The 23614-nt window shown below is 40.9% G+C and overlaps 1 non-coding gene and 1 pseudogene across 1 annotated transcript; both read left to right on the top strand.

Annotated features, from left to right (window-relative positions):
- Window positions 1-10386: 10386 nt before the first annotated feature.
- LOC116094595 lies at window positions 10387-10483 on the top strand (annotated as a pseudogene).
- Window positions 10484-23270: 12787 nt separating this feature from the next.
- On the top strand, window positions 23271-23370 carry LOC116094547. The gene has a single exon (XR_004120187.1). It is a non-coding gene; the product is annotated as a small nucleolar RNA SNORA44 (small nucleolar RNA).
- The last annotated feature ends 244 nt before the right edge of the window (window positions 23371-23614 follow it).

The following is a 23614-nucleotide window of genomic DNA, read 5'->3' as shown; positions in this document are numbered from 1 at the left end:
TGCTTAACCCTGGAAACATTTTTAAATTGTATGATATATGCTCACTTTCTTGTGGTTTGCTCTTTCTCCTAAATCAGTGTGTATAAAACATTCTGATTACTTGAGGGATATTTCTTAGGTTCCAGCTAATGTTTTCTACATAGATCTAAATCACGACTCTTCCTCCATTTTGTCCTCTTTTTTGTTTGGTCAAATCCCTGCGGGAAGAAATAGCATTCCTGTGGGTAAAATAATTTCTGTGGAAGTTATTCAAAATCCAGTTTCAGTAAATGCTGCATGAAAATGTGATCCATTTCTGGACCCAGTCCTTGAGTTTGCATCATCTTCCTGCTTACTGAGAAGTTCTGTGGCCCAGCACTTAAGCATCTATCCCAATCAGTGATATATCCACAGAGGGTAAATGTCCCTTGGGAGGCTTAAGGCAATGGGATTCCTGAAATAATATTCCTGGAGAGAGTGAATGCACTAAATATAAGTAAGTAAGTAAGTAAGTAAGTAAGTAAGTAAATACATCAGTAAACAAACACATAAACAGTGGATTTTATTTCCAGTGGGGCTGTGCTGTCACTGGTAAACTGATCACATAAAGACCTTCCCTTCTAAGCCCATTTTGTTACCTGAATAAAATGGAAATCGTGGGACCAAATGACTCTTGCACTTACTCTCTGTCTTTAGCTGTGTCAGCTTGCACTCAGGTGTTGCATTCGGTAACCCAATGATCTTTCTTGCCTTGGAAATAGCACCCAGGGATGTCTAGCTGAAATCATCCTCCAATTTCGATTAAGCATTTCCATGGCAACGTGAATAATACTTTGATTACTAAAGTTATTAGAATTAGTATGAATCTACTTCCAACTCAAGGCGTTGGGCTGAAGGGGTGGGAAAATTCTAAGAAACAGAGGCGGTGCATGATTCCATGGAAACACAAAGGGGCAGATGCGTGGATGAACTCAGAGACTGTGACAGCACACTTAAGATCTGCACAAGCTCAAGCCAGACATCATCCTGGCATGGAGGAGGGGAAATGTAGGACCGTGAAAGGCAGCCTGGTTCCTGTCTGCATTAAGGCTAGAAACTCGGTGACCCCAAAGGGACAATAGGTCTTTCACCTGATTCCCGGGGAACCAGGCTTCTGGCAAGAGCCTGCAGCCCTCCATAGATTTGTGGCCATCAGTCACTAAGGGCAAGGCCCCAGACCCCTCCACTGGTTAGAAGATGTGACCTGTGGTCAGGTAGACTCAAGACAGATCTCCATTTTAATAAGGTACCTAAAGGCCTGGAGGACTTAGCCAATAAACTCTTCTTCCCAGTACTCCTCCCTGCAAAAGGAATTTAACCTTAGGCCCGTCCTGAGAAGTAAGTTTTACTCATCTACTTTCTGCCACGACAATAAATGTCTTAAAACGATGAACTGCCTCTTTTCACTGGGATCCATCATGGGGAGTCATGGAGGCCTTCACCTATAGAGTCGCTGTCTAATCTCCTCTTTGCACTCCCAGCCATGGCCACCACCCAGCCCAAGCCAAGCCCAAGCCAGTCACTTGCTGACAAGACTCTCCCTGTGGGACCAGCCAGAGCTCCCCTGTTTTTCCTCTTATCCCCAGGCTAGATCCAGCCCAAGGGCTCCACTCTGCTCTCAGTTTTTCCTTGGCATCCAGAGGTGCCTGGGTGCCTGAGAGCCTGAGAATCAGACAGATCCGGCCTCCTTGCAGCCCCGGGGATCCCCAAGCCAGCTCTGGCTACCTCAGACTGGCTTCCCCACCCGGGAGTGGTGTCCCTGGGGCTGCTCTATGGTCTGGCACCCGCCTGGCTACAGTATGTGGTAAGCGCAGTCAAACTGTGTTTGACCTCCTTTAGGGGCCATGCCCTGTGGTGGAGCAGAAGTGGGACCCCATTAACCCTACAGGGAAATGGGCCCAGATTGACACCCTTAAACAAATGGGGAGTGATTCTGTTCACACCATCACATACATCTTTTGAGTTGAGGGGACCAGTTAGGGACTTGGTGACTGAGATCTTTGGAAGGGTAGATGGCAAAACCAGTTGACTCTCAAGACTCTCAGGCAAGGGCATTGAGACTCATGTATACTCTTGACTTAAGCAGATAACTCAGTGTATGCTCCATTCATACTCTCAAAGATAAAGGACAAAATACTGTTCCTGTCACAGTCACAAGGTGGCTGTTTGGTGACCACAGGGGACAGAAGAGGGTGTTGGATAATGTGGAACTGGAATTGTAGAGAGTTGTCAGCCACCATGTAGATGCCTGGAATCAAATCCTAAACCTGGGTCCTCTGGCAGAGCCACCAATACTCTTATTTTGCTTTTGTTGGTTTGTTTTGGGGTGAGTTCGAGACAGGGTTTCTCTGTGTATCCCTGGCTTTCTTGGAATTCCCTCTACAGACCATGCTGGCCTCAAACTCAGAAACTGCCTGTCTCCCAAGTGCTAGCATTAAAGGTGTAGGCCACCACAGCCAGGCAACCAATGCTCTTAACTACTAAGTCGTTTCTCTGTGGCACCTAGACTGTTGCTTTAAGCTACTGTATACTCTATTTGCTTCACCTTAACAGAAGGGTTGGGCAGGCAAGGCAGGGCCCATTTTCTAATTCGCTATCCAATATGGAACAATGGTATGCCCCTCCTTCCTGCTCCAGATACTGTCTAAAGAACCCAGTGCTTGCCCTCAAGCAGCTTACAAACTAGCGGAGGTGAATGGTTGCCAAATTCTGAATTCAAGCGGGTGGGATTTCTGCCTGACTAGAACCTGATGCTTGTGCTCCTAAGCAAGTGTGTGGAGGAGCATCCTCCTATGGGTGTTTCCAATGTCCACATTTTTTTTTCTGCCTCTGCATCTGCCACCCAGATAGCTGCATAATTGCAAAACAAGTTTCCAAGTACAGCTTACTCAAGAATGCATCTCTATAAAGGAAGGGTTTTGAAAGTCAACTTGGCAGAGCCTGTGGCTTGTCTTAACACCAGTGTCATCCATGGTTCCTGGATCCTTCTAGTGGTTGGTCTGACTCCTCCTCCTCCCCGCCTCCTCCTCTTTCTCTTCCCCCTCTTCCTCCCCCTTCTCCTCCTTTTTCTTTTTAACTGTTGGTTTGCTTTCTCATTTACTCATTTTTCTTGAGATAGGGCATTACTTTGTAGCCCAGACTTGCCTCACATTGGTGACACTCCTCTCACATCAGCCTCCCCAAGGCTGGAATTACAGGTATGTTACACATCTGCTGTGGATAATCTTTTCCTAGGCTTTTAGCAACTCTACTAAACTCATTTGTTTACTCACATTAGTTGGTCCAACCAGCTCCACAAAGTACATAGTACTTGTAGTGGAGGAAAATACCAGAGAGGACAGGAAAGAAGAACTTTATGCCTTACTTTATGTAATACTCCCCCCGCCCCCGGCAAAACATTGAGATTAAATTATATGTAATTTTCTTGTGTGTGTGTGTGTGTGTGTGTGTGTGTGTGTGTGTGTGTGTGTGTTGGTATTAGTTTTAAATGGAGAAATGTGGAAATGGAGACATGGATCAGTGGTTCAAAGTACTTGCTGCTCTCCTGGAGGAGCTGAGTTTTGTTCCTAGTACCCCCACTGGGCAGCTCACATTTACCTCACAGTTCTAGAGGATCTGATGCCCTCTCCTCATCTCCTTGGACATCTGCACACAGGTGATGAGTGCACACATGCACACACACACACACACACACACACACACACACACTTAAAAATACTTTTGAGAGTTACTTTGAGGCAGGCTCCACGGTTGACTTGCATGTAAGACAGAGGCTATGTGGTACACACTCAGAATTGCAATCCAGAGGAGCGAGTTTCTCACCTAGGGGACAACACTGGGAGGGTAGGCCTAAGTCGATGAACCAAAGGAAAATTCCATAGAACAGTCATTGGCTTTGCCTACCCATGGCCTCAGCTAACCAGTGCCAGGTACACTATGGGCTCTTTTCCCTGGAACCTGGTGACCCTGCTTGGCTCTGTTACCCCCTACCTCCCACTGCCTGGTATGATACAGGTTTTTGCAGTACTTTCCCCAGAATTCTATTTAGAGCCAGTATCCTGTGCCACTCAAGAGGAGTCACAAACACTTGATAAGAAGAGGAACTTGGAAGAAACCATTGAGTACAGACAAAGCCAAGAGGATTTTGTTTGCTTTCCTAAACAGGACACTTTCACAGCACATTCTAGAATCCAAACAGCATGCTTTTCTTCCACAGCCTGGAGATGTAAAGCCACATGAAATATACCCGAATGGAGCTGGTACCCCTCCCGATATCTCAGTACCCTTTTCTCCATATTTCCACAGCTTCTCTCACAACCTGTCCTACCATTGGCTAACTGTATTCTACATGAGCCATTAACATCTTCTGGAGAAGTGACCAGCCTCACTCTGTTGCATAAGCAACGCTCTACCCAGGAGAAACTCAGTAAACAGTTGTTGAACTAAGTTGAATCACACAGAAGAATGTTGGTAGCAATTTGGGTAAACTTTAAAGTACCTGAAGTCCAACTGCTATTCGAAAAGACTAGGAAATCATTCTCAATCTTAATTGAGTATATCAAGAAAACATAACAACATTCATACAATGCTCAACCAAATATCCATCAATGACATTTTCAACTTGGTTTGCCAAAGAGGCCTATGGACAGAGCATCTCGTAAAAGCACTGCTACTATCATCCTTTAGCTCATGTTTGTGTGTAAAGAAGGGACGTGGCACATGTGAGAGAGGAACCTCTGAGGTGGGAGGCAGGTATCTATTTGTTTTCATATAAGCATCTTAGACACTGGTCATACATTTGGTCAGATGGAGACTAAGGCAGGCATCCATGTTCAGGAGGGACAGAGGAGTCCTAGGAAGGCAGTCAGCTGCTGCATAGAATCACATATGTTCTGGGCTTAGGCAGAGTCAGGTGGTGTTCTGGAAGCAGGGGTGGCCAGGGTCCTGTCAGAAGTGCTCTTGCTTTTTCCCTACTCTATCAGGACCATAGGATTTTAAAGAACTCTTTCAATAGCAGCATACTTTGGGACAGCAGTGGCCAGTGTGTGAGAGAGTTCCTTTTCTGTTTTTTGTTTTGTTTTTTGTTTTTTGTTTTGTTTTTTTTGTTTGTTTGTTTTTTGTTGTTGTTTTTTCAAGACAGGGTTTCTCTATATAGCCCTGGCTGTCCTGGAACTCACTCTGTAGACTAGGCTGGCCTCGAACTCAGAAATTCAGAAATCCACCTGCCTCTGCCTCCCAAGTGCTAGGATTAAAGGCATGCGCCACTACAGCCCGGCGAGACAGTTCCTTTTCAAAACATCAAACAAGTTACCATGGCATGAAGTTGAATTTGGTGCCATGCCTATGTCTTGTAAGCAGTTGAAGGATGCTGACTTCTCTAGCAGCAGCGGCAGCTGATCCTTACTTTACAACCAACGAGCTCCCTGTCCTCTGGAGAAACTGCAACATAGTAATAAATATTCTAAATTGTGTAACTGAGTTTTTACTTATGCCATTTGGTGGTTTAAGAAGATGTCAGTACTGTGGAATGAGGTGACCAAGCACCACTCTGAAGCTCTTCAGGATGCTGATGGCTTTGAAGAGGTCCACCCTGGCCAGCCTGTGAGGTTAGCTTGGCTTACCTGTGTGGCTGTATCCTTTGGGGTTTGAAGGTGGTCTGGAAAGTTCTAAAAATTTCTGGTCCTCAAATAAATATTGAGCAAATCTTCCCTGGTAACAAAGTAATTATGTGCCTGTGTTTTTCAGTGGTGATGTGGTTTTGGTAGGGGGAAACTATTTTATGATCCTCAGTATGGAGAAAGGAGGCCATTAATAATGCTAAGTCAATAGTCAGTAGGTCAGATGTTCTGTGCACCTCTATTCTAAGATTTCTGCAACATTCAGATTTCTTGACAGGATGCCTGGGAGTGCCTTTGGTTGAGCAGAAGAGAATTACATGAAACCAAGCCCTACTTCAGAACTACTATAATTTAAACAAAGCATATTGATTTTCTTCTGTTTTGGAGACAGCTACTGAAAAGTAATGATATGGGAAACCACCCTTTTTTTTTCTGGGAGTGGTACTGCATCCCGAGCATCTCAGGAGGAAAGGAGAGAAGAGGGGGATGAAGGAAGGAGTAAATGGAGGCAAGGGAGAAAAGGATGGGAAGCAGGAAAGGAAGAAAGGGAGATAGAAGAGAGGAAGAGAGGAAGGAGAAGAGAAGGAAGGAAGGGAGAGAGGAAGGAAGGAAGGAAGGAAGGAAGGAAGGAAGGAAGGAAGGAAGGAAGAAGGGAAGAGAAGTAGGAAGAATGGGAAAGAGAGAGGGAAGGAAGAAAATAAGGAAAAAAGGAAAATTGCTTATTGAAAATATTACTATAAAAGGAATACATTCCCAGGGAAATTCAAATCTTAGGACAAGCAAATGGTACAGCAGGTAAAGGTGCATGCCACCAAGCCTGACAACCCAAGCACCTGCACTGTGGGAACAAAACTAACTAGTGCATGTTGTCCTTAGACATCCACATGTGCACCAAGGTGTGTGCAGAGCCCAGCACACACCACATCTCTTTATACCCACACAAGGTAAACTCATAAAATGTAGCTTTTTAAGAAATAAAATCAATTTGTAAAGAAAAGGACAAGATCTTAGAATTCTCTTCTCAATATCAATCCTCAACCTGAATCCTGTTGGCATGAAAAACACTGCTAGTGCCTGATGGTGCACTTTACAGAAGTATTCTATGAAGGTTGTGGAGAGAACAACAAACTCTAGGGCACTGGAACTCCACCTGTGAGTTGAGAACCCTTGGAGGCATCAAAAGACCATTCTACAGAGATCACCTGAGACCACCTGCATATCAGATATTTACATTATGACTCATAAGAGTAGCAAAAGTACAGTTATGAAGTAGTAACAAAAATAATTTTATGGTTGATGGTTACCACAACAGGAGGACCTGTATTAAAAGGTCACAGCATTAGGAAGGTTAAGAACTGTTCTAGTATTTTCTTCCCTATAGGGCATTATAGCTCGTTCTCTGTAGGGTAAAGCAGCTCATACCCTGTAGGGCATTTCAGCTTGATCCTGTAGGGTATTACAACCCAATCTTCCCTATTCCTGTGCATCTTTGTCTGTGTATAGTTCAAGCTTTAAAAGGGCAAGTGGCAGAGGTACCCTGGATGAATGCTGACCCCGTCATTCACACTATCTTCTGTTAGTGGCATCTGGATTTGTTGTTGCTGTTGTTTGCTTTGTTTTCTCTCTTCTTGGAACCAAATCCTGGCTTTGCACACACATGTGCAGGTGCTGGTGGCTTTGAGCATACTGTGCAGGGGCTGGTGGCTTTGTGCAAGCTGTGTTGTGCTGGTGGCTTTGTGCATGCTGTGCAGGTGCTGGTGGCTTTGTGGCCCCACTGAGATACATCCCTAGCCCTGATCATTTTTAGATAGTTATGCTTTAATGAAGGTTTGTAAATATTGTAAATATAATAAAATAAACATGACATTTCAGAATAAATTTCTAAAAATAGGATGACTGATTGTGAGGTTATGCTTTTATGTCTTAATAAATATTCCTTGATTTATCTCTAAAAGTGTTAATCAATGGGGCATGAGCATGTATTCTCGATTTTCCCCATCACTGAGAATTTGTTTGAGGTTTTTTTTCTTTTGTTTGAGTTTTAATAAAAATAGGTATTCAATATCACACTTCTGCACTCAGGAAAGAACCTTTGTTTTTTTGTCATAGATATTTATTTTAGTTAGCTTTTTGCTTCTATGACAATTTATTTGAGAGAATCAATTTAAGAGGAGGAAAATCTGGTTATGATGGCATGCACCCCAAATCCCATTCATTAAGGAGGGAAATACAGGCAGTGGGATATTGAATCCAGTGTAGCCTATATTGAAAGGCCTTACTTTACAAAAATTTACAAAAGGATGGAGAAGAAATACATTGGCAGTTGGGATGCAGAAAGAAGCAGAAGTGGGTCCAGGATCCCAGTACCTTTTCCAAGGCCACGCCTCTGATGTCCCAACTTCCTTCCGCTAGAAAACATCTCTTGAAGGTACCACACCTTCATACCTATAACAAAAATGTAAGCTCACATTCTGGGGACCTGGACTTCAATAAATGAGCCCATGGTAAATAGTTAAGATCAAACTTTATCAATAACTATACCATGTAAACTAAAATATAGAAAGATTTTTTTCTTAATTAAAAATTAAAAACATTTATATAGAAAACTTTTTAGAGTAAAATTTCACTTGCAAAATAAAAATCTAGAATATTAGATTATTTACCACAAAATGACTATGAGGAGGAGTCACTAGAGAGCTAACACTACCCAGAACACAAGGTGGTGGGGCAGAAGGCTGCTTGCCCCTGCGAACTATAGATCATACTGTGTTAAACAAATCTAGGAACCTAGAAGTAGCTTTGACAATGGCTAGTGTTACTCTCTCCTTAGGTACACAATCCCTAGAATGAGGCTGTACTGTAAGGCACAGAGGTCAGGAAAAATTATACTTAGTTCCTGTTTCCTGAATCCTAAACATACCTGTGCCTCTCATTCTAAGTTTTAGAACAAAGCACGTTCAATCCTCTCCTCTCATAGCCTTAGAGACCTGGCTTCCTCAGCACCCATCTATGCGTTTACCCATGTGCATTTTCCCATTAGTTCAGGAAACTCACCTGTGCTACACTCAGAATCAAATCTTTAGCAGAGGAGATGCTCATGGCATGGAATCTGTAAAAGACCAGTTAGATGGAGGGAAAGCACTTGACTGTCAACGGCGCGTGTGCTGGCTGGCTTCAGAACTGTTTCTGTTTGGTTTTGTATAAGCAGTTGGTGGAAAGGAAAAACACACCAGGGTAAATGGAATCTGTGGAAACAGAGCATTAATTTCTCATCAAGGAGTCCTGAAATTGGAGGAATAAAACCATACCCTCAGTATGAGAGGAAACACTCTCAGAGTGGCTGCTGATAAGCAGTACTTCTGAAAGAACTGTATTTTAAGAACATTACAAAATAAGTGTGTGGGTTACTGGTGCCAGCACAAAACTTCATAAAAACCTAGTAAGGTGGAATCGGACAGTGACTGGTGCCTGCCTATTCTTTCTTGTAGACTGAAATGTAGCCACCTCAAATTCATATGCCAAAGCCCTGGGCTCAGTAAAATGTGACGTAACTGTTTGGATAGGGAACCTTTAAAGAGTTTCTTAAGGTGAAATGATGTTATTTGTGTTGACTCTAATGCCTTTAAGAGAAGATTAAGACACAGATAATTTACAAAGGCCAGGAGAAGACACTGGGAGGGATAGCCATCTGCTAGCTAAGAAGATAGGCTAATCTCTATGGCACCTTGCTCATGGCCCTTGGCTCTTTTCCAAAACTCTGGAAAAATAGATTTCTGCTACTGAAACTATACAGTCTGGGGTATTTTATTATGCAGCTCTAGCAATTGAATATACCCTTGGACACAAAACACTAAGATACACTTCCACAAAAATACTATATTGTATAAAACACTATACAATGAAAACCACTCACTGTGACAATATAATTATTAATAAAAATAAAATAAAAGGAAAAGAAATGGAAATAACTCAATGTCTTCTCATGTGAGCCCATAAAACTAGGGTATTTCCCTCTAGCACATAGTACCATACAACCATAAAACCGATATAGAGGCCTCCATAACCTGTTACAAAGTGACTTCCAAAAGATGCTTGTGATTAAAAGCAAAAGTCAAGATGAGGCAGAGTAGAGATAACATGCTACCTTTGTGGTGGAAGAGAGAAGTAGACCCCTATGCACACATTTCCTCATTTTCTGTGAAAAGTAAAAGATAAACCAGAAATGAAAATATTTACCTACCCAAGGGGATGGGAGAAGGCAATGAGCAGCTCTGACATGGAGGAGATGTGCCTTCCACATATCTTCTAATGCAGATTGAATCATAAGTACTTTAAGATTCAAAACTGAACACAGGACCAGTGGGACTGCTCACTAGTTTAAGGCACTTCTTGCCAATCTAGTGACCTGAGTTTGATCCTTGGCATCCACATGAAGGAGAAACTGATTCCTGAAGATTGTACCTTGACCCTCCATGGGTATACCATGGTACACACATACTTAATAGATTAATAAATGTAATACAATCAAACTGAACTAAATTCAAAAGGCAGAAGAAGCAAACATTGACTGTTACCAGGACTGAGAACACTCACATATAGCACGTTGGTAACATAATCATGCAGGTGAGAAGAGTTAAAAATCAATTCAAGCAGAATTGAAGGATCATTGAGTCTAAGAACTAAATGGTCTACTATACAATCTAGAACTTAGTAGGCCTGCTGTTAGAACAGGCACAAGAAGTACTGGAATTCTATTTGTCTTCAAGAGTAAAAAAGAGAGGAGAGAGGTTATGTCTGTGCTCTGTGTTCTGACCTGTGAACATCTAAATGATTAATAGCCTAACATTCCCTGAAAAGGGAACCTGAGATGACCACCAGTCCAGTGCCAGGCAGGCCTGAGGGGGCCCACTGTGCCTGAAATGACTTTGCCCCTTGCCATAAAGCATGTGTGGGACACAGCACTCCTGAGACCACTCCTGAGACAACTGCAGACACTCAGAGATTCCCCACACCACTAAGAGGTGCTGCTAAGAGGTGGAGAAATGGAAAAGAAAGAGGACCAGAAGGATGTGGGCACAATGAAGAGAGGCAGAAGTGGAGACAGACACAAGGGTAGTGAGAAACAGCCTGGTGTGAGTAGCCTGGGATGCTACCTGGGATCATGATGTGTTCCTGTGCTGACATTTGGAGTGACATCTGGATACATGACCCTGCAGAAGCAGGGATCTATTACCACCAAAGGACAGGCAGATATTTCTGGTCTGGGCTACCATCTGGGGACATGCGTATGCCAGAAGACTGTGCAGGCTGGCCTCACCCTTTGCCTGGGCATTGTGGGAGAGTTGGCCTTAGGATATGAGAGCAGGAGAGCTGACCCCGTATCTACCAGCTATAGTACTCGGGAAAGCAGGCCCTGCAGAGTTTAGGAAGTGCAGTAGAGCTGGTTGGCCCTGTTTGTAGGAGTTTCCAATGAGCGAGCCCTGAGGGTATGAGTGTGGGTGAGCTAGCCCTGCCACTTGTCTGCATAAGGGAGAGGCTATCCAATGAGGTTCCACTATTGATAGATTATTTGTAGAAGCCAGAGATCATGTGTCAGATCAATAAATCATTGCAATGAATACTTATAAGCAAAGAAGTGTGGTCCAAAGGGTATACTGTGACATATTACAGCTTCCACAATAAGATTTCTTCTTTGTCAGTTGGGAAAGGCTTGGAGAGGTCAGAAGGGTGGAGGGCAGACATGACGGGAGGGGGAAATGAGTGGGATTGGGGTACATGATGTGAAATTTATAAAGAACCAATTAAAAACAAGTATAAAAGGATTAAAGAAAAAGCTGTGTTTAGTTAGTTAAAATGACTCTTCTCTTTCCTTTGATGTGACCAGTTATTCTGACTCAATCATGGACTGGTATAGAAACCAATCCAATATTGGAAATGACAGTCTTCATTTGGAATGTTGGTTCTGGACATTTTCAGAGATATATTTGAAAATTGGCAGCTTCCTTGTATGAAGTCACATTATCAATAGATAAAATTGGGACAGGATCTGGATTTCCAACAAGTGTTAGTACCTGTGTTAAGGCTCCCAATCTTTTATTAATTGGTTACATTAAAATTATTTTGGTTTCTTCTACAGTATTTAATGTAAGTTGTATTGATTGTACACTTTCTAATTGTGTTAGTGTTTTGAAACCTGGCATGTTTGTTATGGTGGTTTATCAATCAGCTTTTGTATTATTGTCTGTATTACAGGACTTTGGTATCCTGAAAAGCTCTTGCAAATATTGGAAGAAGTGAGTCAGGCTTTAAGCAGAAGCAAGAGGGTTGTGGGCTTGGTTATTGCTGGTATAGTAGCTTTAATTACTTTAATAGCTAGCACCACTGTTTCTGCAATTGTTTTGACACAAGAAGTTAAGACAGCTACATTTGTTAATGATTTAGCAAAAAATGTTACTAATGTTCTGAGTATTCAAGAGGATTTAAGTAAGTGTTTGGAACAACGGATTGATGATCTTTATGATACTATTCAAATGATTGGAGACGAGGCTCAGAGTGTAAGAGTAAGAAGCCATCTGAGTGTCATGATAAATAACAATGGCTTTGTATTACTTCTAAAATTTACAATGACAGTCACTATAATTGGGAGAAAGTTCAAAGACACTTGCAGGGTATTTGGCATAATTCTAACACCTCTCTGGATGTTTTAACTTTGCATACGAGATTATGAATTTAAAGAATGCTGCTCTGCTGAGCTTTGATGCTGCAGATATTGCTGATGAAATTATTCATGGCCTGAGGCCAGTACTTCCATCTTGGTCAAGCTTCAAGAATGGAATATATAGCTTGATCGTGCTAGCCCTTCTTGTCCTGGGAATACTTTTATTCCTGCCCATTGTGATAAAATTTGCCTTTAACAATATCAACATATTGGCAGCCAAAATACATGGCTTGAAACTAAAAATGGACCCCCCCCAGACAAAGTTATTAATTTAACAGGCTGTCAGGCAAGCATGGGTAAGATTCTGTAGAAAGACTTACCAATCTAAGACAGAAGTGCATTGTTTTTGATAACGCATATTCCACTATGAGTAAGGAAAACATTCTCATCAGAACAACCTAAGACAGACACAGTCTTGTTTATGAAATAAAAGAGGGAGAGATGTGGAGAGCTTTTGGGGCCACATGGCAGGAATTTGACATCAGGCCAGGACAACAAAGTAGGCTTCAGGCAGGAATCTGATAATGGGCCAGGACAGGGAAATAAGCTCTCGCAGGAATCTGATTTGGGGCTAGAACAAAAAAGTAGACTTCAGGCAAGAGTGACTTTGGATTAAGACAGGGAAGTGGGCTCAGATATCTTGGTCATCCTGATAAGCTCGTAGAAATAGTGAATGTGGGACTTTGTTTATTGCCCTGCTTGTTCCTTGATTATTTGTGTTTATTGTCTGGCTTGTTCCTTAACCTAGAACTGACCTTATTACTTGTATGTAATTAAAATGGTATAAAAGCAGACTGGGAAAAAATAAACCCGCTTCAGCCTCAGAACTGGCTGAGGTCATGCTACAGTGTTGTTTAATTTTCTTTTTAGTCCTCACTCCTGCCCTGGAGAACCTGTTGACTGAGCTGGCTTGGTCAGACAATCATGCTTAAAAAGAGGAACATAACTGTGGAGTGGGAAATAATGAGAAAACCTGAAAGGGGAAGAGAGTGCAGTATGCCCTGCCAGGAGCACTGGGCATCCCAGGATCTGTTCTTTCTCCTTCCCTCACAAACAAAACACTGAAATAACAAAACAAAAAAAATCCAAAAAGACAAAAAATACCAAACACACACACATACACACACACACACACACACACACACACACGCACACGCATACACACATACACACATACACACACACGCACATGCACACACACACATACACACACACACACACGGACACACACATATGCACACGCACATGCACACACACACACGCATACACACATACACACACACACACACGCACACACACATGCACACACACACGCATACACGTACATGCACACACACGTACATGCACACACACATGCACACGCACACACACATGCACACACACACACGGACACACACACACGCACACGCACATGCACACACACACACATACATGTACACACACGCATACACGTACACACACGTACATGCACACACACACATGCACACGCACACACACATGCACACACACACATGGACACACACACGCACACGCACATGCACACACACACGCATACACGCACACACACACACACACACGCACACACACACACATGCACACACACACAGTCCATTTTGTACTACTCCTGAGCCTGAGCCTGGCTCTAGAGTATGGTTGATAGTGTCACTCCACTGAAGAACACTACTTTTCTCTCTCCCAGCAGGCATCAGTTACAAATACTTTCTTGGTTAGGTATGGGACTTTGTGCTCACTTCATCTTCTCCATGAAGGGATTTTTTTCCAGATGGGTCTTGTGCATGCTGTTATAGTCTGTGAGTTCATATGTGCAGTTGCTATGTCTAGACTTGTGTGCAGGGCTTCTCTGGTCACATTTCAGAAAGTTTGAGAATCCCAAAGATTAACATGCAACATATTAATTAAATATAATTATGCTACATGTAGTAATACATTAAGGTAAAGTGTGCTTATTTCTAAGATCTGTACACTCATACTGATACCATAAAAGGAAACAGGAGAAGGTAATCCCTTCTTTATAGAAGATTGCCAGTTATTGTATGTAAAGTAAATGTTAAAATTACAAATTTAACATTTTTTCAACACCTGTGCAATCACTGGTTCAAATAAAGTGCAGCACTGGCAAGGTTCCTGGAGAGGGCAGAACTTGCAGACTTAGATGAGCTACCACAGAGGGTAAGTTTCTTCACAATAGAGAGAGAGCAGATGCCTCACAGAGTGATTCAGTAGCATTTCCAGAAGGGCAGACAGACTCTGGGGATGTCAACTATGATGGTATGGGGGAGGGTGCTACACCATCCCTCATGTAGCATGGACAAAATATTTAACCTTCCTCCAAGGATGAGAAATTTATTAGATCCATATTGTCAGTGTCCTCCAATACTACTAGCATGGGCTTTTGAAAAAATTAAGGTCATAAAGTGAAAAATTTGAGAGGAGGGGTCTGCTCTAGATTATGGGAAATAAAAATATACAAAAACTGAGTACAGTGCATATCCCTGGACTTACTTATGTATTGAAATAAATAGAAAAAGACAATGATAGAAATTTGAATATAGACTGTTTATCATACGATGTTGTCCTATTAGATCTTAACTTTGTTGGTGTGAGATCAGTAACAAACAGGGGCGGTTTCATTTTTCAGGCACTTGCTGGGGTTGCACAAATCCTGTAGCTTAGGTCAAGTAGACCAGCAAACAACACCTTTAAGGTTTATAGTTTTAAGTTTTGCATTTCAATGTATACTCCATTTGAGGTAATTTTTAGCACATGCTGCACCTATGGATCTAAGTACATGTTTAAATGAGTACAAATTGTTAACACACCATTGATGGAAAGGCTGTTCTTTCTCTAGTTAATTGTCTTGCCTCTTTGTCCAAACCAGTACATCACATGTGCAGGATTCTCCCTGGCCTGTCTTCTGTTCTGTGGATCTCTTTGCTTTTCTCAATACTAGTACCACATAGCCTCTTTATTTTATGTTATGAAGTCAAGCGAGGTGAGTTCTTCAATTTTGTTTTGTTTTTCCAAAGTGCATTTGATCATTTTAAGTCTTTTGCCTTTTAATATAAAATTTAAGATTCATGCAATTTTAAGATTGCATGATGTCTTGGTATGGGAACACTGTGGAAAGGCTACCTCAAGCCATGATGCATGGGTTGCCTCATACACTTAGTTTGTATATATGTAGAATGACCACTTGAGCCTTGCTAAGAAATATCAATTTGCAGTATACTGATTGTAAATACAGTCTTTGTGATGTGCAACTCATATCTTGAATGCTTCCTTCATGCCTATCTAAATTGCATCCTTGACCAGTGTTACTCCACTTTGCCTCCACCCAAACCTGTAGTAATAGTTAGTTAACCCATTCAGTGCTCCTGACAGGTTGGATGCTTACACCTGCCCAAGAGCTGTCTGGATTCTCAATTGAAACACACACACCAACATCAGTTAATTTTGAAATGCTGTGACTAGCTTAATGAATGGGCGCTTCTAGTCCTTCCTGCTGCTAGCAAACACTCCCCTCAGGTACTCCCGAGTTAACATCTTTTAAAGTCTATATTTCATCTCTGCTACCCCAAACACAATTGGGGAAGTGGCCTACGTGGCCACTTTCCCTAATTCTCACATGTCATTTGGACTATTAGGTTTGGTCTTTCATCTCCCTGTCATCACAGTCTCTCTTCTTTTCTCCCAGTTCCTAGCCCACACAAATCTATAGGTCTCTCCTCAGTCTGCCTGCCCAACCATTGGTTGTCAGCTCTTTTTAGATTGATCAAAAACCAATTGGGGACAAGAACCTTCAGCATTTGGACATGGAAACTCCTGATTTGGAGGGCCAGATTAATTCAAAGCATTAAAATCAATCCCCAACATCTCACCTTTTCTGTCTACATTAAAAGGCTCCTCTCTCAGACCTAAATTGAGCAGAACTGTAACAATTGTGTAAACTACAAAGTATGATATACAATTAACATCTAGTCCATCATATTTGTCAATTAAATATAATACTTTACAACATATCCTAATTAAAGAGCTTACAATTCTATGTGTGAGTTATGTTCTGATTTCAGCTTGCCTTACTATCTGAACACTTACCTTTTCAAATCTATAGTGTATCTCTCAATGCTAAACAACTTAAGTTCTCTTATGAGACAATAACTGGTCTTCAACACCATCAGAAATGTGAGAATGAATTAGATATTACCTGAGTATATAGGAAACACAAAACATAGTTTATGAAACTTAAACAAATTGTAGAGACAGCTGACTACCTGGACAGCCCTTAAGTTTTTATAATACTGGAGCATCTGTCTTCAGCCTTCTGGCCCAGAACCATTTGACAGACCTAGAAATGAAGCAGGAACTATGAAGGACTAGTTTCCTCTGTATTGGCAGAACGAAACTGTCAACTACCCCCACATTGTGTGTACTTTCCTGGACATTAATTTTTGTCTGTAGATGAATAGTGCAATTATTGTCCAGTGGCTATCTTGCTATGATAAGTAACTTTGCCTGGAGGTAAAGATGCTCAATATTTTCCCTGAAGGGGAATGGGGAAGCTGTCAGGAGCAGACATTTCTCATTGCCAAATGATCCTTAATAATGAAATAACATTAAATGTCACATTCTGTCAATTTCCCTAATTTTCACAGTGGGCCTTTAGGTCTGGTCTTTCTTCCTCCACATCTTGGCAGTCTCTCTTCTTTTCCCCCAGTTCCTAGTTTTCACAAATCTAAAGGTCCTGCCTCAGTCTACCTGCCCAGCCATTAGCTGTTTGTTCTTTATTGATCGGTCAAAAACCAATCGGGAACTAGGACCTTCAACACACTTTCTTTAGCTACTGACTTAGTGATGGACATTTAGGTTGATTCAAGAACTTGGCTCTTGCAAATAAATACAACTGCAACCAACACAGGATTCTGTACATGTATGGCCTCAACCCCATTTGGTAAATGTATAGAAGTAGGATTGCTGGGTTATATGGCATTTTGTTCTTTGTTTTTTGATGAATATCTGTATAGTTTTTTGTAATGGTTGAACAATTTACTCTCCTACCAACTGAATACAAGTGTCATCTTTTCCACATTTATGTTTCTAGCCAATGCTTCTCTTTCATATTTTTTATAATAACCTTTTCAATTGGTGAGCACTCATATCATTATATTTTTTTCAGTATCTGAATAAGTTAATGAGAGATTTGGTAGGTTTTTATTTTAGTTTAATTTTTTTGTTTAGCTTACTTTATTTCATTTCTCATAGAAGACACTAGAGATTTCCTTTGTGAATTTTACTTTCAAGGTTGCAGTTATGTTTTTCATTTAATTTATAAATTATAAGCATAGTAATAACAATATTAAAAATAACATCTCACAGAATTTTTGTACATGCATACACTTGCTCATGCAATTTGATTATGACCTGCCTTGATGTGGTTATATTTTGTCATGTTTCTTTTTTGGGGGGTGGAATTGTAATGTATTTTTTTATTGATTTAAGTTTTATTGCATTATGATGAGAAAAGATACATAATTTCAATTTATCTGAATTTGTTAGCATTTAAAACCATACTTTAAGTAAATAGAGTTATATCACATTCTTCTTTCCCTTTTGTATCCCAACTCCTCCCAGAGACCCCTACTCAATACCTGCCATAGCTTTTTTTTATTTTGTCATAGTCTTTAAAATTTATAAAATATTGTAACAATAAAAATGAGTATTATAAAAGTTGTTTGATATAAAACAACAATCAATTGAAAAGTCTTACATAGATGCTTGTCTATAGCAGTACTGAAAATACATACATTTTTCTCAATATAAATTTTAAATAACTCCAAACTTATCAACTATATATTTTAAAATAATACATCACTACTAGCTTTTTTTAAATGAACATGAATAGATAAAGTTTTTTTGTTTGTTTGCTTTGTTTTTAGCAGAGCTTAAAATCTTGACTCTTACTGTGGTACAAGCCCAAATAAGAACAATTTTTAGACATTGGATTTCATTGTACTAAAGCTGTACTTCAATGACCCTTACATTTACCTCCATTGTAGCTAAGCTAAGAGTTGACAGTTCTGCTGCACCAAGGAATGAATTGTAGCCACAATTTTTGAATACAGATTTCCTGTTATAGTCAAAGCTATTTGACTTAAGTGATTGTCTTCATTCTCAGCCCACAGGGAGCAGGTTACATTCATTTAAGAAATGGTGTCTGTATTAAGATGGTCTATCCATGAAGTCATTCACCAACTATTTCAATGAACAATGGTTCTGCTTGGAGAGTGGCACAGACATTAGGTGAGGGTAAGAATCTGGTTCATGGGCTGTGATGATTTTTCAAAAGCATTCATCTCAGAGAAAGAGTAACTTATAAAGTCCTCTTTTTCAAAACTGATATAATAGTTGTAAATATCAAGCAAAACATTCAGTCTCACTCTTTGTTGTTCTCTTACAAGCCACCTCCAAAATTAATTGCCTATGTTTCTTTTGGCTGTATAAATAATTTTTAAATATGTAAGCTGGTCTGAAAACTATAGTATAGTGTAAAAACTTCAAATAAACAAATAGAGAGGCTGAGATAGGAGAAGCCTGATTTCAAGACCATTTTGTGGTACACAGCAAGACACTGCCATGTACAAACAAGCAGAAAGTTTATATGGATTGTACAATATTGGACCTATTTCTTCAATTACCAAATTAGAGAGACCACTGGATGACAGCCAACAAATTTCTAATTCCTCATATTTTTGGATTTCAATGGATTAGGATTTGTTGGTAATATTAATTTTCACATTAAGAAATATTAAGGAAAAGTGATTGTCTGTTCCTGTTATTTTTGTTGTTAGAAGTGGAATTAGGTTTATGTGGGTTTGTTGAAAGATTACTTTCTTGCTTCTTCTGTGGTGTAGTTTTGCTCCTTATGTTGGTGTTTTCCATCTATTATCCTTTGTAGGGCTGGATTTGTGGAAATATATTGTGTAAATTTGGTTTTGTCATGGAACATCTTGTTTTCTCCATCTATGATGATTGAGAGTTTTGCTAGGTATAGTAGTCTGGGCTGGCATTTGTGTTCTCTTAGGGTCTGTATGACATCTGTCCAGGATCTTCTAGCTTTCATAGTCTCTGGTGAGAAGTCTGGTGTAATTTTGATAGACCTGCCTTTATAGATTACTTGACCTTTTTCCCTTAGTGCTTTAAACATTCTTTCTTTGTTTAGTGCATTTGGTGTTTTGATTATTATGTGACGGGAGGAATTTCTTTTCTAGTCCAGTCTATTTGGAGTTCTGTAGGCTTCTTGTATGTTCATGGGCATCTTTTCCTTTAGGTTAGGGAAGTTTTCTTCTATAATTTTGTTGAAGATATTTACTGGCCCTCTAAGTTGGGAGTCTTCACTCTCTTCTATACCTATTATCCTTAGGTTTGGTCTTCTCATTGTATTCTGGATTTCCTGGATATTTTGGGTTAGAAGTTTTTTGCTTTTTTTGTTTTCTTTGACTGTTGTGTTAATGTTTTCTATAGTATCTTTCTGCCCCCTGAGATTCTCTCTTCTATTTCTTGTATTCTGTTGGTGATGCTTGCACTTATGACTCCTGATCTCTTTCCTAGGTTCTCTACCTTCAGGATTGTCTCCCTTTGTGATTTCTTTATTGTTTCTATTTCCATTTTTAGATCTTGTATGGTTTTGTTCATTCCCTTCACCTGTTTTATTGTGTTTTCCTATAGTTCTTTAAGGGATTTCTGTATTTCCTCTTTAAGGACTTCTAGATGTTTACCTATTCTCCTGTTTTTCTTTGAGGGAGTTATTTATGTCTTTCTTAAAGTCCTCTATCATCATCATGAGAAGTGATTTTGGATCCAAATCTTGGTTTTTTGGTGTGATAGTGTGTCCAAGACTTGCTATGGTGGGAGAATTGGATTCTGATGATGCCAAGTAACCTTGATTTCTGTTGCTTATGTTCTTATGCTTGCCTCCCACCATCTGGTTATCTTTAGTGCTACCTGCTCTGGCTAAATCTGACTGGAGCCTGTCTTTCCTATGATACTGGTTGTGTCAGAACTTCTCATAGTCAAGCTGTCTCTGTGATCCTGTGATTCTGTGATCCTGTGATCCTGTGATCCGGGCTCATTAGAGTGCCTGGGAATAGAGCTTCCTCTGGGTATTATGGGACTGGCTGCAGAATTTGTGCCCAAGGTCTACTCAGGGCACCAGCCCAAACAGATCGGAAGGAACTCATGCCACTGGACTGGTGGAGTTACTACATGCCTGGGTCCCTCTGGTCTCAGTTACTCCCAGTGTTGGGACAAATGTTGTGTCCTTCTCACCTTTGATCCTATGATCCTCAGCATGTTAGAGCTCTTGGGAGTGGAGTTTCCTCTGGGTGTTGTGGGACTGACTGCGGAGTTTGCTCCCAAGGTCTACTCAGGGCACTGGCCCAGACAAACCAGAAGGAACCCGAGGCATAAGTAACCCATGCCACTGGACTGGTGGAGTTCCTGCATGCCTGGATCCCACTGGTCCCAGTTACTTCCAGTGTTGGGACAAATCTTGTGTTCTTCTTACCTCTGATCCTATGACCCTGGGTAAGTTAGAGCGTCTCAGAGTGGAGCTTCCTCTGGGTGTTGTGGAACTGGCTTGCCAAAGACAAGATAGATGGTCAGAATTTCTTGAGGGAAGGATTTTTGTTCTGTGTCAGTCATTCTTCACTTTGAGACTGTGATGGAACAAAACTCATGAAACTCCAGGTCCTGAACCTCTAAAGTCTGAGTTCTGCCCTCTAATGTCCAGCAGCTGCTAACTACACTACTTCCACTCTGTTTTTCTGTGGGACTTTGTCTATCTTTGTATATAAGGAAATAGCCTGAGAGAAATGGAATAAAATGCCTAAGATACCATAGCTTTCAACTGGCCCTATCAGGATTTCAGATACAGATCTGCTTGGTGCAGAGTCTTAAGACCCACATCTTGCTTTGCTCTGGTGGTGAAATCAGGCCAGCTATTTACAATGGTTGTCTGAAATGAAGGAAACTTTGTGATGCTTTTCTCCTGCAGGGACTCCCTTATTTGGCTCTTCATCTGCTCAAAGAAAAGGAAAGGACTAGACCGTTTGCTATGTGTCAGAGTTGGTTGAAAACCCACCCAGGGTGTTTTAAAGTTGCTCTGGGATCATATTTGAGCTCAGACATTTCATGTGGTTGTATTCTGCCTTAAGAGAACAATGGATTATAGTCAGTAAACAAAAAGTAAACTCAAAATTTACTAGAACCTATTTCCTTATGACTATCTCTCCAGGCGCACCCAGCTCCAGCAGTCAAGACAGAGACATGCTTGTCTTGGAGGTTCTCTACAGCTATACAGGGCTTCTCCTAGGAAGGGTCTAAACCAAATGAAAATTTGATGAAACATTTGATCTCACAAAACTTTCCTAATAATTTTGTGGTATAGGGAAAGCAGGCATGTTTATTGAAAAAGAGAAGTTATACTGACTCTTCTGTGGCCTGCACTGGAGGTGTCCCATGTGTGAGTCCTCTGAAAACAGAGAGCAGATTTCACATTACTGGGGTGAAGTCTGAGCCTGACAGGGGATTTGTTGGTGAAGGAAATCAGAGAATACCAGACTGTCTGAAGCAGGGAACGGCTTTATCTCAGCTGCCTTAAGACTGGATCAAGGCTCAGCATCAGGTTATTGGTACCTATCACTGGGGCAAAGAGGGGTTATTAAGTATTCATGTTTGTGTAGGAGCTTTCAGTCATTAATCATTTAACTTTCAGGGCTCATGGGACTTTTTGCAATGGGAAAGAAATAACACCATCTAATTTTACAGCTACAGTCTTGGGGGCAGTACCATACGCTGCTATTACACCTAAGGAGCTGAAACCATACACAAGAATCTAGGGAGTTGGGTCAGGAGGTCTTTGGACTTTTGTTCTGTGCAGAATTGAGGTGTTTTGTTTTGATAAAAAACTAACTTATTTCTTTTTTCATTTTTAAGGCAACTTGATAGATGCTGAGTTGCACTGAAGTAAAAAATAAATAAATACAAACCTCGGCTCATTTCCAACTTTATATGGTTGGAAATCACGCTGCGTCCTCATAATGTTTTGAAATGGAAAAGTGTCATTTATGTTGCAGGGATTATAAGGGATTGTTGATCCTGTCTTCTTGGAAGGATGAGCATATGAATAAACAAATATTCCACCTGGGCGTGAGTAGCCTACTGTAAATGAGGGTCAAAGAGAGAACTGCATGGTGGCTTCCACTAAGAAATGTGTTCTGAAGTTCAGTTATAAGATACTTAAATCACTGTAGTTCCAAAATCCTTCAACCCAGATGTTTTGGAATAGCTTTTCTATTTTTTTCCCTATGGTCTGTAAATACCTGAAAATATTATAAGAAAGGGGAATTGCCAGAAAAACCCACAAGATTTTTCCAAACAGAGGAAACAGAGCCTGCCAGTGAGAACTTTAAGATCTATTTACTGTGAGCCAGGTAAGGGGCACATGGGGACAGTGGAGGTGGTGTCAACGGAAGTCATTTGGACCCTAGATAAAACACAGAAAACTGCTCAGGACTCAACATGCCCTCTGGTGGGGCAGGAACTGAGAAGAGGGCTAAGATAAATGCCTTCCTCTAGCATAACATGGACCTTGACCCAAAGCTATGTAGAAAGGCTGAAAGGCTCTGGTCAGGCAGTATGAACAGAGCCTGCCTCGTGTACTGATGGCAGCAATAAGAGACTATGGGAAGTGGACACATGGCACGTGGAACCAGGGCCAAATCCAGGTGGTGTGGATCTGAGACTCATTCAATTCTGGGAGTTTTACTTAGGAAAACCAACGCAATTTTAGCTTTAATATGAAGAAGTCGAGTAAATATTTGGGTAGAAAGAGATATCATCAGCATGTTTCCAAGGACCATGGCTGGTTGTGGCCATGGGATCTCCAACTGTAGACTGGAGAAACAGTGCCTGAAGCTGCCACTCAGCTTTCCTATACATGTTTTAAAAATAAAATAAAATAGAAAAGTTAAAAGAAAAAAATACAGAGAAGAGAAATTGAAACAACATGCTAATTTGGAACAAGCTGAAAAAGTACAAACATTAGCAAGTCCAGGAAAACAATAAGCAAGGCTGTTAGTGGCCGTCTGGACCACTTTTGTTATGCACAGATAAAACCATGCTGCAGATTCTGACAGTTTCTTCCAATGACAACTCTTTTATTACATCACACTGCACAGGCAGA

This window comes from Mastomys coucha, unplaced genomic scaffold (genome assembly GCF_008632895.1).
Source record: "Mastomys coucha isolate ucsf_1 unplaced genomic scaffold, UCSF_Mcou_1 pScaffold16, whole genome shotgun sequence".
Lineage (NCBI taxonomy): Eukaryota > Metazoa > Chordata > Mammalia > Rodentia > Muridae > Mastomys > Mastomys coucha.
The sequence above is the reverse complement of the archived record's forward strand: the minus strand, read 5'-3'. Positions and strand labels throughout refer to the sequence as shown.